The sequence below is a fragment of the Phalangium opilio genome, unplaced genomic scaffold, assembly GCF_054372755.1.
Source record: "Phalangium opilio isolate 3A_F unplaced genomic scaffold, DU_Popi_V2 ptg000105l_1, whole genome shotgun sequence".
In the NCBI taxonomy this organism is placed as follows: Eukaryota; Metazoa; Arthropoda; class Arachnida; order Opiliones; family Phalangiidae; genus Phalangium; species Phalangium opilio.
The window spans coordinates 3,969,424-3,979,406 of record NW_028324207.1 but is presented as its reverse complement, the minus strand read 5'-3'; the positions used below and the strand labels follow the sequence as shown (position 1 = coordinate 3,979,406).

The window sequence follows — 9,983 nt, the reverse complement described above, 5'->3', positions numbered from 1 at the left end:
TCGGTTAACAGAAGCAGTCGTGGCCGAGTGGTTAAGGCGACAGACTTGAAAGCTGTTGGGATATTCCCGCGCAGGTTCGCATCCTGCCGACTGCGTTCGAACAAACATTCTTATTCCAATAATAGCTTTAGTAGTTCCACACTTTTTTGTGTGGTCTCGGTTAACAGAAGCAGTCGTGGCCGGGTTGTCAAGGCGACAGACTAGAAATCTGTTGGGATATTCACGCGCATTTTCGAATCCTGCCGACTGCGTTCGAACACACATACTTATTCCAATGATAGCTTCAGTAGTTCCACAATTTTTTGAGTGGACTCGCTTAACAGAAGCAGTCGTGGCCGAGTGGTTAAGGCGACAGATTAGAAATCTGTTGGGATATTCCCGCGCAGGTTCGAACCCTGCCGACTGCGGTTGAGCAAAGATTTTTTATTTCAATAATACCTTTGGTGGTTTCACAGATTTCTGAGTAGTCTCGGTTAATCGAAGCAGTCGTGGACGAGTGCTTAAGGCGACAGACTCGAAATCTGTTGGGATATTCCTTCGCAGGTTCGATTCCTGCCGACTGCGTTCGAACTCACATACTTATTCCAATGATAGCTTTAGTAGTCCCACAATTTTTTAGTGGTCTCGGTTAACAGAAGCAGTCGTGGCCGAGTGGTTAAGGCGACAGACTTGAAATCTGTTGGGATATTCCCGCGCAGGTTCGAATCCTGCCGACTGCGTTCGAACAAACATTCTTATTCCAATAATAGCTTTAGTAGCTCCGCACTTTTTTGAGTGGTCTCGGTTAACAGAAGCTGTCGTCGCCGAGTTGTCAAGGCGACAGACTAGAAATCTGTTGGGATATTCCCGCGCAGGTTCGAATCCTTCCGACTGCGTTCGAACACACATACTTATTCCAATGATAGCTTTAGTAGTTCCACAATTTTTGAGTGGACTCGTTTAACAGAAGCAGTTGTGGCCGAGTGGTTAAGGCGACAGACTAGAAATCTGTTGGGATATTCCCGCGCAGGTTCGAATCCTGCCGACTGCGATTGAGCAAAGATTTTTTATTACAATAATACCTTTGGTGGTTTCACAGATTTCTGAGTAGTCTCGGTTAATCGAAGCAGTCGTGGACGAGTGCTTAAGGCGACAGACTCCAAATCTGTTGGGATATTCCCTCGCAGGTTCGATTCCTGCCGACTGCGTTCGAACTCACATACTTATTCCAATGATAGCTTTAGTAGTTCCACAATTTTTTAGTGGTCTCGGTTAACAGAAGCAGTCGTGGCCGAGTGGTTAAGGCGACAGACTTGAAATCTGTTGGGATATTCCCGCGCAGGTTCGAATCCTGCCGACTGCGTTCGAACACACATACTTATTCCAATGATAGCTTTAGTAGTTCCACAATTTTTTGAGTGGAGCCGCTTAACAGAAGCAGTCGTGGCCGAGTGGTTAAGGCGACAGACTAGAAATCTGTTGGGATATTCCCGCGCAGGTTCGAACCCTGCCGACTGCGATTGAGCAAAGATTTTTTATTTCAATAATACCTTTAGCAGTTTCACAGATTTTTGAGTGGTCTCAGTTAACAGCAGCAGTCGTGGCCGAGTGGTTAAGGCGACAGACTCAAACTCTTTTGGGATATTTCCGCGCAGGTTCGAATCCTGCCGATTGCGATTGAGCAAAGATTTTTTATTTCAATAATACCATTAGCAGTTTCACAGATTTTTGAGTGGTCTCAGTTAACAGAAGCAGTCGTGGCCGAGTGGTTAAGGCGACAGACTCGAAATCTGTTGGGATAATTCCGCGCAGGTTCGAATCCTGCCGACTGCGTTCGAACTCACGTACTTATTTCAATGATAGCTTTAGTAGTTCCACAATTTTTTAGTGGTCTCGGTTAACAGAAGCAGTCGTGGCCGAGTGGTTAAGGCGACAGACTCGAAATCTGTTGGGATATTCCCGCGCAGGTTCGAATCCTGCCGATTGCGATCGAGCAAAGATTTTTTATTTCAATAATACCTTTAGCAGTTTCACAATTTTTGAGTGGTCTCAGTTAAAAGCAGCAGTCGTGGCCGAGTGGTTAAGGCGACAGACTCGAAATCTGTTGGGATATTTCCGCGCAGGTTCGAATCCTGCCGATTGCGATTGAGCAAAGATTTTTTATTTCAATAATACCTTTAGCAGTTTCACAGATTTTTGAGTGGTCTCAGTTAACAGCAGCAGTCGTGGCCGAGTGGTTAAGGCGACAGACTCGAAATCTGTTGGGATATTTCCGCGCAGGTTCGAATCCTGCCGACTGCGTTCGAACTCACGTACTTATTTCAATGATAGCTTTAGTAGTTCCACAATTTTTTAGTGGTCTCGGTTAACAGAAGCAGTCGTGGCCGAGTGGTTAAGGCGACAGACTTGAAATCTGTTGGGATACTCCCGCGCAGGTTCGAATCCTGCCGACTGCGTTCGAACTAACATAATTATTCCAATGATAGCTTTAGTAGTTCCACACTTTTTGAGTGGTCTCCGTTAACAGAAGCAGTCGTGGCCGAGTGGTTAAGGCGGCAGACTCGAAATCTGTTGGGATATTCCCGCGCAGGTTCGAATCCTGCCGACGATGTTCGAACACACATACTTAATCCAATGATAGCTTTAGTAGTTCCACAATTTTTTGAGTGGACTCGCTTAACAGAAGCAGTCGTGGCCGAGTGGTTAAGGCGACAGACTAGAAATCTGTTGGGATATTCCCGCGCAGGTTCGAATCCTGCCGACTGCGATTGAGCAAAGATTTTTTATTTCAATAATACCTTTGGTGGTTTCACAGATTTCTGAGTAGTCTCGGTTGACAGAAGCAGTCGTGGCCGAGTGGCTAAGGCGACAGACTTGAAATCTGTTGGGATAATTCCGCGCAGGTTCGAATCCTGCCGACTGCGTTCGAACTCACGTACTTATTTCAATGATAGCTTTAGTAGTTCCACAATTTTTTAGTGGTCTCGGTTAACAGAAGCAGTCGTGGCCGAGTGGTTAAGGCGACAGACTCGAAATCTGTTGGGATATTCCCGCGCAGGTTCGAATCCTGCCGATTGCGATCGAGCAAAGATTTTTTATTTCAATAATACCTTTAGCAGTTTCACAGATTTTTGAGTGGTCTCAGTTAACAGCAGCAGTCGTGGCCGAGTGGTTAAGGCGACAGACTCGAAATCTGTTGGGATATTTCCGCGCAGGTTCGAATCCTGCCGATTGCGATTGAGCAAAGACTTTTTATTTCAATAATACCTTTAGCAGTTTCACAGATTTTTGAGTGGTCTCAGTTAACAGCAGCAGTCGTGGCCGAGTGGTTAAGGCGACAGACTCGAAATCTGTTGGGATATTTCCGCGCAGGTTCGAATCCTGCCGACTGCGTTCGAACTCACGTACTTATTTCAATGATAGCTTTAGTAGTTCCACAATTTTTTAGTGGTCTCGGTTAACAGAAGCAGTCGTGGCCGAGTGGTTAAGGCGACAGACTTGAAATCTGTTGGGATACTCCCGCGCAGGTTCGAATCCTGCCGACTGCGTTCGAACTAACATAATTATTCCAATGATAGCTTTAGTAGTTCCACACTTTTTGAGTGGTCTCCGTTAACATGAGCAGTCGTGGCCGAGTGGTTAAGGCGACAGACTCGAAATCTGTTGGGATATTCCCGCGCAGGTTCGAATCCTGCCGACTGCGATTGAGTAAAGATTTTTTATTTCAATAATACCTTTGGTGGTTACACAGATTTCTGAGTAGTCTCGGTTGACAGAAGCAGTCGTGGCCGAGTGGCTAAGGCGACAGACTTGAAATCTGTTGGGATAATTCCGCGCAGGTTCGAATCCTGCCGACTGCGTTTGAACTCACGTACTTATTTCAATGATAGCTTTAGTAGTTCCACAATTTTTTAGTGGTCTCGGTTAACAGAAGCAGTCGTGGCCGAGTGGTTAAGGCGACAGACTCGAAATCTGTTGGGATATTCCCGCGCAGGTTCGAATCCTGCCGATTGCGATCGAGCAAAGATTTTTTATTTCAATAATACCTTTAGCAGTTTCACAGATTTTTGAGTGGTCTCAGTTAACAGCAGCAGTCGTGGCCGAGTGGTTAAGGCGACAGACTCGAAATCTGTTGGGATATTTCCGCGCAGGTTCGAATCCTGCTGATTGCGATTGAGCAAAGACTTTTTATTTCAATAATACCTTTAGCAGTTTCACAGATTTTTGAGTGGTCTCAGTTAACAGCAGCAGTCGTGGCCGAGTGGTTAAGGCGACAGACTCGAAATCTGTTGGGATATTTCCGCGCAGGTTCGAATCCTGCCGACTGCGTTCGAACTCACGTACTTATTTCAATGATAGCTTTAGTAGTTCCACAATTTTTTAGTGGTCTCGGTTAACAGAAGCAGTCGTGGCCGAGTGGTTAAGGCGACAGACTTGAAATCTGTTGGGATACTCCCGCGCAGGTTCGAATCCTGCCGACTGCGTTCGAACTAACATAATTATTCCAATGATAGCTTTAGTAGTTCCACAATTTTTTAGTGGTCTCGGTTAACAGAAGCAGTCGTGGCCGAGTGGTTAAGGCGACAGACTTGAAATCTGTTGGGATACTCCCGCGCAGGTTCGAATCCTGCCGACTGCGTTCGAACTAACATAATTATTCCAATGATAGCTTTAGTAGTTCCACACTTTTTGAGTGGTCTCCGTTAACATGAGCAGTCGTGGCCGAGTGGTTAAGGCGACAGACTCGAAATCTGTTGGGATATTCCCGCGCAGGTTCGAATCCTGCCGACTGCGATTGAGTAAAGATTTTTTATTTCAATAATACCTTTGGTGGTTACACAGATTTCTGAGTAGTCTCGGTTGACAGAAGCAGTCGTGGCCGAGTGGCTAAGGCGACAGACTTGAAATCTGTTGGGATAATTCCGCGCAGGTTCGAATCCTGCCGACTGCGTTCGAACTCACGTACTTATTTCAATGATAGCTTTAGTAGTTCCACAATTTTTTAGTGGTCTCGGTTAACAGAAGCAGTCGTGGCCGAGTGGTTAAGGCGACAGACTCGAAATCTGTTGGGATATTCCCGCGCAGGTTCGAATCCTGCCGATTGCGATCGAGCAAAGATTTTTTATTTCAATAATACCTTTAGCAGTTTCACAGATTTTTGAGTGGTCTCAGTTAACAGCAGCAGTCGTGGCCGAGTGGTTAAGGCGACAGACTCGAAATCTGTTGGGATATTTCCGCGCAGGTTCGAATCCTGCTGATTGCGATTGAGCAAAGACTTTTTATTTCAATAATACCTTTAGCAGTTTCACAGATTTTTGAGTGGTCTCAGTTAACAGCAGCAGTCGTGGCCGAGTGGTTAAGGCGACAGACTCGAAATCTGTTGGGATATTTCCGCGCAGGTTCGAATCCTGCCGACTGCGTTCGAACTCACGTACTTATTTCAATGATAGCTTTAGTAGTTCCACAATTTTTTAGTGGTCTCGGTTAACAGAAGCAGTCGTGGCCGAGTGGTTAAGGCGACAGACTTGAAATCTGTTGGGATACTCCCGCGCAGGTTCGAATCCTGCCGACTGCGTTCGAACTAACATAATTATTCCAATGATAGCTTTAGTAGTTCCACACTTTTTGAGTGGTCTCCGTTAACAGGAGCAGTCGTGGCCGAGTGGTTAAGGCGACAGACTCGAAATCTGTTGGGATATTCCCGCGCAGGTTCGAATCCTGCCAACGGCGTTCGAACACACATACTTATTCCAATGATAGCTTTAGTAGTTCCACAATTTTTTGAGTGGACTCGCTTAACAGAAGCAGTCGTGGCCGACTGGTTAAGGCGACAGACTAGAAATCTGTTGGGATATTCCCGCGCAGGTTCGAATCCTGCCGACTGCGATTGAGTAAAGATTTTTTATTTCAATAATACCTTTGGTGGTTACACAGATTTCTGAGTAGTCTCGGTTGACAGAAGCAGTCGTGGCCGAGTGGTTAAGGCGACAGACTTGAAATCTGTTGGGATATTCCCGCGCAGGTTCGAATCCTGCCGACTGCGCTCGAACACACATACTTATTCCAATGATAGCTTTAGTAGTTCCACAATTTTTTGAGTGGACCTGCTTAACAGAAGCAGTCGTGGCCGAGTGGTTAAGGCGACAGACAAGAAATCTGTTGGGATATTCCCGCGCAGGTTCGAATCCTGCCGACTGCGTTCGAACTAACATACTTATTCCAATGATAGCTTTAGTAGTTCCACAATTTTTTGAGTGGACTCGCTTAACAGAAGCAGTCGTGGCCGAGTGGTTAAGGCGACAGACTAGAAATCTGTTGGGATATTCCCGCGCAGGTTCGAATCCTGCCGACTGCGATTGAGCAAAGATTTTTTATTTCAATAATACCTTTGGTGGTTTCACAGATTTCTGAGTAGTCTCGGTTAATCGAAGCAGTCGTGGACGAGAGGTTAAGGCGACAGACTCGAAATCTGTTGGGATATTCCCTCGCAGGTTCGATTCCTGCCGACTGCGTTCGAACTCACATACTTATTCCAATGATAGCTTTAGTAGTTCCACAATTTTTTAGTGGTCTCGGTTAACAGAAGCAGTCGTGGCCGAGTGGTTAAGGCGACAGACTTGAAATCTGTTGGGATACTCCCGCGCAGGTTCGAATCCTGCCGACTGCGTTCGAACACACATACTTATTCCAATGATAGCTTTAGTAGTTCCAAAATTTTTTGAGTGGAGTCGCTTAACAGAAGCAGTCGTGGCCGAGTGGTTAAGGCGACAGACTAGAAATCTGTTGGGATATTCCCGCGCAGGTTCGAATCCTGCCGACTGCGAATGAGCAAAGATTTTTTATTTCAATAATACCTTTGGTGGTTTCACAGATTTCTGAGTAGTCTCGGTTAATCGAAGCAGTCGTGGACGAGTGCTTAAGGCGACAGACTCGAAATCTGTTGGGATATTCCCTCGCAGGTTCGATTCCTGCCGACTGCGTTCGAACTCACATACTTATTCCAATGATAGCTTTAGTAGTTCCACAATTTTTTAGTGGTCTTGGTTAACAGAAGCAGTCGTGGCCGAGTGGTTAAGGCGACAGACCTGAAATCTGTTGGGATACTCCCGCGCAGGTTCGAATCCTGCCGACTGCGTTCGAACACACATATTTATTCCAATGATAGCTTTAGTAGTTCCACAATTTTTTGAGTGGACTCGCTTAACAGAAGCAGTCGTGGCCGAGTGGTTAAGGCGACAGACTAGAAATCTGTTGGGATATTCCCGCGCAGGCTCGAATCCTGCCGACTGCGAATGAGCAAAGATTTTTTATTTCAATAATACCTTTGGTGGTTTCACAGATTTCTGAGTAGTCTCGGTTAATCGAAGCAGTCGTTGCCGAGTGGTTAAGGCGACAGACTAGAAATCTGTTGGGATATTCCCGCGCAGGTTCGATTCCTGCCGACTGCGATTGAGCAAATATTTTTCATTTCAATAATACCTTTAGCAGTTTCACAGATTTTTGAGTGGTCTCAGTCAACAGCAGCAGTCGTGGCCGAGTGGTTAAGGCGACAGACTCGAAATCTGTTGGGATATTTCCGCGCAGGTTTGAATCCTGCCGACTGTGTTCAAACTCACGTACTTATTTCAATGATAGCTTTAGTAGTTCCACAATTTTTTGAGTGGACTCGCTTAACAGAAGCAGTCGTGGCCGAGTGGTTAAGGCGACAGACTAGAAATCTGTTGGGATATTCCCGCGCAGGTTCGAATCCTGCCGACTGCGATTGAGCAAAGATTTTTTATTTGAATAATACCTTTGGTGGTTTCACAGATTTCTGAGTAGTCTCGGCTAATCGAAGCAGTCGTGGACGAGTGCTTAAGGCGACAGACTCGAAATCTGTTGGGATATTCCCTCGCAGGTTCGAATCCTGCCGACTGCGTTCGAACTCTCATACTTATTCCAATGATAGCTTTAGTAGTTCCACAATTTTTTAGTGGTCTCGGTTAACAGAAGCAGTCGTGGCCGAGTGGTTAAGGCGACAGACCTGAAATCTGTTGGGATACTCCCGCGCAGGTTCGAATCCTGCCGACTGCGTTCGAACACACATATTTATTCCAATGATAGCTTTAGTAGTTCCACAATTTTTTGAGTGGACTCGCTTAACAGAAGCAGTCGTGGCCGAGTGGTTAAGGCGACAGACTAGAAATCTGTTGGGATATTCCCGCGCAGGCTCGAATCCTGCCGACTGCGAATGAGCAAAGATTTTTTATTTCAATAATACCTTTGGTGGTTTCACAGATTTCTGAGTAGTCTCGGTTAAACGAAGCAGTCGTTGCCGAGTGGTTAAGGCGACAGACTAGAAATCTGTTGGGATATTCCCGCGCAGGTTCGATTCCTGCCGACTGCGTTCGAACTCACATACTTATTCCAATGATAGCTTTAGTAGTTCCACACTTTTTGAGTGGTCTCCGTTAACAGAAGCAGTCGTGGCCGAGTGGTTAAGGTGACAGACTCGAAATCTGTTGGGATATTCCCGCGCAGGTTCGAATCCTGCCGATTGCGATTGAGCAAAGATTTTTTATTTCAATAATACCTTTAGCAGTTTCACAGATTTTTGAGTGGTCTCAGTTAACAGCAGCAGTCGTGGCCGAGTGGTTAAGGCGACAGACTAGAAATCTGTTGGGATATTTCCGCGCAGGTTCGAATCCTGCCGATTGCGATTGAGCAAATATTTTTCATTTCAATAATACCTTTAGCAGTTTCACAGATTTTTGAGTGGTCTCAGTCAACAGCAGCAGTCGTGGCCGAGTGGTTAAGGCGACAGACTCGAAATCTGTTGGGATATTTCCGCGCAGGTTTGAATCCTGCCGACTGCGTTCAAACTCACGTACTTATTTCAATGATAGCTTTAGTAGTTCCACAATTTTTTGAGTGGACTCGCTTAACAGAAGCAGTCGTGGCCGAGTGGTTAAGGCGACAGACTAGAAATCTGTTGGGATATTCCCGCGCAGGTTCGAATCCTGCCGACTGCGATTGAGCAAAGATTTTTTATTTGAATAATACCTTTGGTGGTTTCACAGATTTCTGAGTAGTCTCGGCTAATCGAAGCAGTCGTGGACGAGTGCTTAAGGCGACAGACTCGAAATCTGTTGGGATATTCCCTCGCAGGTTCGAATCCTGCCGACTGCGTTCGAACTCACATACTTATTCCAATGATAGCTTTAGTAGTTCCACAATTTTTTAGTGGTCTCGGTTAACAGAAGCAGTCGTGGCCGAGTGGTTAAGGCGACAGACTTGAAATCTGTTGGGATATTCCCGCGCAGGTTCGAATCCTGCCGATTGCGATTGAGCAAACATTTTTCATTTCAATAATACCTTTAGCAGTTTCACAGATTTTTGAGTGGTCTCAGTTAACAGCAGCAGTCGTGGCCGAGTGGTTAAGGCGACAGACTCGAAATCTGTTGGGATATTCCCGCGCAGGTTCGAATCCTGCCGATTGCGATTGAGCAAAGATTTTTTATTTCAATAATACCTTTAGCAGTTTCACAGATTTTTGAGTGGTCTCAGTTAACAGCAGCAGTCGTGGCCGAGTGGTTATGGCGACAGACTAGAAATCTGTTGGGATATTTCCGCGCAGGTTCGAATCCTGCCGATTGCGATTGAGCAAATATTTTTCATTTCAATAATACCTTTAGCAGTTTCACAGATTTTTGAGTGGTCTCTGTTAACAGCAGCAGTCGTGGCCGAGTGGTTAAGGCGACAGACTCGAAATCTGTTGGGATATTCCCGCGCAGGTTCGAATCCTGCCGATTGCGATTGAGCAAAGATTTTTTATTTCAATAATACCTTTAGCAGTTTCACAGATTTTTGAGTGGTCTCAGTTAACAGCAGCAGTCGTGGCCGAGTGGTTAAGGCGACAGACTCGAAATCTGTTGGGATATTTCCGCGCAGGTTTGAATCCTGCCGACTGCGTTCGAACTCACGTACTTATTTCAATGATAGCTTTAGTAGTTCCACAATTTTTT

The 9,983-nt window shown here is 45.7% G+C and overlaps 62 non-coding genes across 62 annotated transcripts; all 62 read left to right on the top strand.

Moving 5' to 3' along the window:
- Positions 1-13: 13 nt before the first annotated feature.
- On the top strand, positions 14-95 carry TRNAS-UGA (transfer RNA serine (anticodon UGA)). Its single transcript has one exon. It is a non-coding gene; the product is annotated as a tRNA-Ser (tRNA).
- Positions 96-325: 230 nt separating this feature from the next.
- TRNAS-AGA (transfer RNA serine (anticodon AGA)) lies at positions 326-407 on the top strand. Its single transcript has one exon. It is a non-coding gene; the product is annotated as a tRNA-Ser (tRNA).
- Positions 408-482: 75 nt separating this feature from the next.
- TRNAS-CGA (transfer RNA serine (anticodon CGA)) lies at positions 483-564 on the top strand. Its single transcript has one exon. It is a non-coding gene; the product is annotated as a tRNA-Ser (tRNA).
- A 73-nt stretch (positions 565-637) lies between these two features.
- On the top strand, positions 638-719 carry TRNAS-UGA (transfer RNA serine (anticodon UGA)). The gene has a single exon. It is a non-coding gene; the product is annotated as a tRNA-Ser (tRNA).
- A 74-nt stretch (positions 720-793) lies between these two features.
- TRNAS-AGA (transfer RNA serine (anticodon AGA)) lies at positions 794-875 on the top strand. The gene has a single exon. It is a non-coding gene; the product is annotated as a tRNA-Ser (tRNA).
- A 73-nt stretch (positions 876-948) lies between these two features.
- On the top strand, positions 949-1,030 carry TRNAS-AGA (transfer RNA serine (anticodon AGA)). Its single transcript has one exon. It is a non-coding gene; the product is annotated as a tRNA-Ser (tRNA).
- Positions 1,031-1,260: 230 nt separating this feature from the next.
- Positions 1,261-1,342, top strand: TRNAS-UGA (transfer RNA serine (anticodon UGA)). Its single transcript has one exon. It is a non-coding gene; the product is annotated as a tRNA-Ser (tRNA).
- Positions 1,343-1,416: 74 nt separating this feature from the next.
- Positions 1,417-1,498, top strand: TRNAS-AGA (transfer RNA serine (anticodon AGA)). Its single transcript has one exon. It is a non-coding gene; the product is annotated as a tRNA-Ser (tRNA).
- Positions 1,499-1,573: 75 nt separating this feature from the next.
- TRNAL-CAA (transfer RNA leucine (anticodon CAA)) lies at positions 1,574-1,655 on the top strand. The gene has a single exon. It is a non-coding gene; the product is annotated as a tRNA-Leu (tRNA).
- A 75-nt stretch (positions 1,656-1,730) lies between these two features.
- TRNAS-CGA (transfer RNA serine (anticodon CGA)) lies at positions 1,731-1,812 on the top strand. Its single transcript has one exon. It is a non-coding gene; the product is annotated as a tRNA-Ser (tRNA).
- Positions 1,813-1,885: 73 nt separating this feature from the next.
- On the top strand, positions 1,886-1,967 carry TRNAS-CGA (transfer RNA serine (anticodon CGA)). Its single transcript has one exon. It is a non-coding gene; the product is annotated as a tRNA-Ser (tRNA).
- A 74-nt stretch (positions 1,968-2,041) lies between these two features.
- Positions 2,042-2,123, top strand: TRNAS-CGA (transfer RNA serine (anticodon CGA)). Its single transcript has one exon. It is a non-coding gene; the product is annotated as a tRNA-Ser (tRNA).
- Positions 2,124-2,198: 75 nt separating this feature from the next.
- TRNAS-CGA (transfer RNA serine (anticodon CGA)) lies at positions 2,199-2,280 on the top strand. Its single transcript has one exon. It is a non-coding gene; the product is annotated as a tRNA-Ser (tRNA).
- Positions 2,281-2,353: 73 nt separating this feature from the next.
- Positions 2,354-2,435, top strand: TRNAS-UGA (transfer RNA serine (anticodon UGA)). Its single transcript has one exon. It is a non-coding gene; the product is annotated as a tRNA-Ser (tRNA).
- Positions 2,436-2,508: 73 nt separating this feature from the next.
- TRNAS-CGA (transfer RNA serine (anticodon CGA)) lies at positions 2,509-2,590 on the top strand. The gene has a single exon. It is a non-coding gene; the product is annotated as a tRNA-Ser (tRNA).
- Positions 2,591-2,664: 74 nt separating this feature from the next.
- TRNAS-AGA (transfer RNA serine (anticodon AGA)) lies at positions 2,665-2,746 on the top strand. The gene has a single exon. It is a non-coding gene; the product is annotated as a tRNA-Ser (tRNA).
- A 75-nt stretch (positions 2,747-2,821) lies between these two features.
- Positions 2,822-2,903, top strand: TRNAS-UGA (transfer RNA serine (anticodon UGA)). The gene has a single exon. It is a non-coding gene; the product is annotated as a tRNA-Ser (tRNA).
- A 73-nt stretch (positions 2,904-2,976) lies between these two features.
- Positions 2,977-3,058, top strand: TRNAS-CGA (transfer RNA serine (anticodon CGA)). Its single transcript has one exon. It is a non-coding gene; the product is annotated as a tRNA-Ser (tRNA).
- A 75-nt stretch (positions 3,059-3,133) lies between these two features.
- Positions 3,134-3,215, top strand: TRNAS-CGA (transfer RNA serine (anticodon CGA)). Its single transcript has one exon. It is a non-coding gene; the product is annotated as a tRNA-Ser (tRNA).
- A 75-nt stretch (positions 3,216-3,290) lies between these two features.
- Positions 3,291-3,372, top strand: TRNAS-CGA (transfer RNA serine (anticodon CGA)). Its single transcript has one exon. It is a non-coding gene; the product is annotated as a tRNA-Ser (tRNA).
- A 73-nt stretch (positions 3,373-3,445) lies between these two features.
- Positions 3,446-3,527, top strand: TRNAS-UGA (transfer RNA serine (anticodon UGA)). The gene has a single exon. It is a non-coding gene; the product is annotated as a tRNA-Ser (tRNA).
- A 73-nt stretch (positions 3,528-3,600) lies between these two features.
- TRNAS-CGA (transfer RNA serine (anticodon CGA)) lies at positions 3,601-3,682 on the top strand. Its single transcript has one exon. It is a non-coding gene; the product is annotated as a tRNA-Ser (tRNA).
- Positions 3,683-3,757: 75 nt separating this feature from the next.
- TRNAS-UGA (transfer RNA serine (anticodon UGA)) lies at positions 3,758-3,839 on the top strand. Its single transcript has one exon. It is a non-coding gene; the product is annotated as a tRNA-Ser (tRNA).
- Positions 3,840-3,912: 73 nt separating this feature from the next.
- TRNAS-CGA (transfer RNA serine (anticodon CGA)) lies at positions 3,913-3,994 on the top strand. The gene has a single exon. It is a non-coding gene; the product is annotated as a tRNA-Ser (tRNA).
- A 75-nt stretch (positions 3,995-4,069) lies between these two features.
- TRNAS-CGA (transfer RNA serine (anticodon CGA)) lies at positions 4,070-4,151 on the top strand. The gene has a single exon. It is a non-coding gene; the product is annotated as a tRNA-Ser (tRNA).
- A 75-nt stretch (positions 4,152-4,226) lies between these two features.
- TRNAS-CGA (transfer RNA serine (anticodon CGA)) lies at positions 4,227-4,308 on the top strand. The gene has a single exon. It is a non-coding gene; the product is annotated as a tRNA-Ser (tRNA).
- A 73-nt stretch (positions 4,309-4,381) lies between these two features.
- Positions 4,382-4,463, top strand: TRNAS-UGA (transfer RNA serine (anticodon UGA)). The gene has a single exon. It is a non-coding gene; the product is annotated as a tRNA-Ser (tRNA).
- Positions 4,464-4,536: 73 nt separating this feature from the next.
- On the top strand, positions 4,537-4,618 carry TRNAS-UGA (transfer RNA serine (anticodon UGA)). Its single transcript has one exon. It is a non-coding gene; the product is annotated as a tRNA-Ser (tRNA).
- A 73-nt stretch (positions 4,619-4,691) lies between these two features.
- Positions 4,692-4,773, top strand: TRNAS-CGA (transfer RNA serine (anticodon CGA)). Its single transcript has one exon. It is a non-coding gene; the product is annotated as a tRNA-Ser (tRNA).
- A 75-nt stretch (positions 4,774-4,848) lies between these two features.
- On the top strand, positions 4,849-4,930 carry TRNAS-UGA (transfer RNA serine (anticodon UGA)). Its single transcript has one exon. It is a non-coding gene; the product is annotated as a tRNA-Ser (tRNA).
- Positions 4,931-5,003: 73 nt separating this feature from the next.
- On the top strand, positions 5,004-5,085 carry TRNAS-CGA (transfer RNA serine (anticodon CGA)). The gene has a single exon. It is a non-coding gene; the product is annotated as a tRNA-Ser (tRNA).
- A 75-nt stretch (positions 5,086-5,160) lies between these two features.
- Positions 5,161-5,242, top strand: TRNAS-CGA (transfer RNA serine (anticodon CGA)). The gene has a single exon. It is a non-coding gene; the product is annotated as a tRNA-Ser (tRNA).
- Positions 5,243-5,317: 75 nt separating this feature from the next.
- On the top strand, positions 5,318-5,399 carry TRNAS-CGA (transfer RNA serine (anticodon CGA)). The gene has a single exon. It is a non-coding gene; the product is annotated as a tRNA-Ser (tRNA).
- Positions 5,400-5,472: 73 nt separating this feature from the next.
- On the top strand, positions 5,473-5,554 carry TRNAS-UGA (transfer RNA serine (anticodon UGA)). The gene has a single exon. It is a non-coding gene; the product is annotated as a tRNA-Ser (tRNA).
- Positions 5,555-5,627: 73 nt separating this feature from the next.
- On the top strand, positions 5,628-5,709 carry TRNAS-CGA (transfer RNA serine (anticodon CGA)). Its single transcript has one exon. It is a non-coding gene; the product is annotated as a tRNA-Ser (tRNA).
- A 74-nt stretch (positions 5,710-5,783) lies between these two features.
- Positions 5,784-5,865, top strand: TRNAS-AGA (transfer RNA serine (anticodon AGA)). Its single transcript has one exon. It is a non-coding gene; the product is annotated as a tRNA-Ser (tRNA).
- Positions 5,866-5,940: 75 nt separating this feature from the next.
- Positions 5,941-6,022, top strand: TRNAS-UGA (transfer RNA serine (anticodon UGA)). The gene has a single exon. It is a non-coding gene; the product is annotated as a tRNA-Ser (tRNA).
- A 74-nt stretch (positions 6,023-6,096) lies between these two features.
- TRNAS-AGA (transfer RNA serine (anticodon AGA)) lies at positions 6,097-6,178 on the top strand. The gene has a single exon. It is a non-coding gene; the product is annotated as a tRNA-Ser (tRNA).
- Positions 6,179-6,252: 74 nt separating this feature from the next.
- Positions 6,253-6,334, top strand: TRNAS-AGA (transfer RNA serine (anticodon AGA)). The gene has a single exon. It is a non-coding gene; the product is annotated as a tRNA-Ser (tRNA).
- Positions 6,335-6,409: 75 nt separating this feature from the next.
- On the top strand, positions 6,410-6,491 carry TRNAS-CGA (transfer RNA serine (anticodon CGA)). The gene has a single exon. It is a non-coding gene; the product is annotated as a tRNA-Ser (tRNA).
- Positions 6,492-6,564: 73 nt separating this feature from the next.
- Positions 6,565-6,646, top strand: TRNAS-UGA (transfer RNA serine (anticodon UGA)). The gene has a single exon. It is a non-coding gene; the product is annotated as a tRNA-Ser (tRNA).
- A 74-nt stretch (positions 6,647-6,720) lies between these two features.
- On the top strand, positions 6,721-6,802 carry TRNAS-AGA (transfer RNA serine (anticodon AGA)). The gene has a single exon. It is a non-coding gene; the product is annotated as a tRNA-Ser (tRNA).
- A 75-nt stretch (positions 6,803-6,877) lies between these two features.
- On the top strand, positions 6,878-6,959 carry TRNAS-CGA (transfer RNA serine (anticodon CGA)). The gene has a single exon. It is a non-coding gene; the product is annotated as a tRNA-Ser (tRNA).
- A 73-nt stretch (positions 6,960-7,032) lies between these two features.
- TRNAS-UGA (transfer RNA serine (anticodon UGA)) lies at positions 7,033-7,114 on the top strand. The gene has a single exon. It is a non-coding gene; the product is annotated as a tRNA-Ser (tRNA).
- Positions 7,115-7,188: 74 nt separating this feature from the next.
- Positions 7,189-7,270, top strand: TRNAS-AGA (transfer RNA serine (anticodon AGA)). The gene has a single exon. It is a non-coding gene; the product is annotated as a tRNA-Ser (tRNA).
- Positions 7,271-7,345: 75 nt separating this feature from the next.
- TRNAS-AGA (transfer RNA serine (anticodon AGA)) lies at positions 7,346-7,427 on the top strand. Its single transcript has one exon. It is a non-coding gene; the product is annotated as a tRNA-Ser (tRNA).
- A 75-nt stretch (positions 7,428-7,502) lies between these two features.
- Positions 7,503-7,584, top strand: TRNAS-CGA (transfer RNA serine (anticodon CGA)). The gene has a single exon. It is a non-coding gene; the product is annotated as a tRNA-Ser (tRNA).
- Positions 7,585-7,658: 74 nt separating this feature from the next.
- TRNAS-AGA (transfer RNA serine (anticodon AGA)) lies at positions 7,659-7,740 on the top strand. Its single transcript has one exon. It is a non-coding gene; the product is annotated as a tRNA-Ser (tRNA).
- A 75-nt stretch (positions 7,741-7,815) lies between these two features.
- Positions 7,816-7,897, top strand: TRNAS-CGA (transfer RNA serine (anticodon CGA)). The gene has a single exon. It is a non-coding gene; the product is annotated as a tRNA-Ser (tRNA).
- A 73-nt stretch (positions 7,898-7,970) lies between these two features.
- Positions 7,971-8,052, top strand: TRNAS-UGA (transfer RNA serine (anticodon UGA)). Its single transcript has one exon. It is a non-coding gene; the product is annotated as a tRNA-Ser (tRNA).
- Positions 8,053-8,126: 74 nt separating this feature from the next.
- On the top strand, positions 8,127-8,208 carry TRNAS-AGA (transfer RNA serine (anticodon AGA)). Its single transcript has one exon. It is a non-coding gene; the product is annotated as a tRNA-Ser (tRNA).
- Positions 8,209-8,283: 75 nt separating this feature from the next.
- TRNAS-AGA (transfer RNA serine (anticodon AGA)) lies at positions 8,284-8,365 on the top strand. The gene has a single exon. It is a non-coding gene; the product is annotated as a tRNA-Ser (tRNA).
- Positions 8,366-8,438: 73 nt separating this feature from the next.
- TRNAS-CGA (transfer RNA serine (anticodon CGA)) lies at positions 8,439-8,520 on the top strand. The gene has a single exon. It is a non-coding gene; the product is annotated as a tRNA-Ser (tRNA).
- A 75-nt stretch (positions 8,521-8,595) lies between these two features.
- On the top strand, positions 8,596-8,677 carry TRNAS-AGA (transfer RNA serine (anticodon AGA)). Its single transcript has one exon. It is a non-coding gene; the product is annotated as a tRNA-Ser (tRNA).
- Positions 8,678-8,752: 75 nt separating this feature from the next.
- On the top strand, positions 8,753-8,834 carry TRNAS-CGA (transfer RNA serine (anticodon CGA)). The gene has a single exon. It is a non-coding gene; the product is annotated as a tRNA-Ser (tRNA).
- Positions 8,835-8,908: 74 nt separating this feature from the next.
- Positions 8,909-8,990, top strand: TRNAS-AGA (transfer RNA serine (anticodon AGA)). Its single transcript has one exon. It is a non-coding gene; the product is annotated as a tRNA-Ser (tRNA).
- A 75-nt stretch (positions 8,991-9,065) lies between these two features.
- Positions 9,066-9,147, top strand: TRNAS-CGA (transfer RNA serine (anticodon CGA)). The gene has a single exon. It is a non-coding gene; the product is annotated as a tRNA-Ser (tRNA).
- A 73-nt stretch (positions 9,148-9,220) lies between these two features.
- Positions 9,221-9,302, top strand: TRNAS-UGA (transfer RNA serine (anticodon UGA)). The gene has a single exon. It is a non-coding gene; the product is annotated as a tRNA-Ser (tRNA).
- A 75-nt stretch (positions 9,303-9,377) lies between these two features.
- On the top strand, positions 9,378-9,459 carry TRNAS-CGA (transfer RNA serine (anticodon CGA)). The gene has a single exon. It is a non-coding gene; the product is annotated as a tRNA-Ser (tRNA).
- Positions 9,460-9,534: 75 nt separating this feature from the next.
- Positions 9,535-9,616, top strand: TRNAS-AGA (transfer RNA serine (anticodon AGA)). Its single transcript has one exon. It is a non-coding gene; the product is annotated as a tRNA-Ser (tRNA).
- Positions 9,617-9,691: 75 nt separating this feature from the next.
- On the top strand, positions 9,692-9,773 carry TRNAS-CGA (transfer RNA serine (anticodon CGA)). Its single transcript has one exon. It is a non-coding gene; the product is annotated as a tRNA-Ser (tRNA).
- Positions 9,774-9,848: 75 nt separating this feature from the next.
- Positions 9,849-9,930, top strand: TRNAS-CGA (transfer RNA serine (anticodon CGA)). Its single transcript has one exon. It is a non-coding gene; the product is annotated as a tRNA-Ser (tRNA).
- The last annotated feature ends 53 nt before the right edge of the window (positions 9,931-9,983 follow it).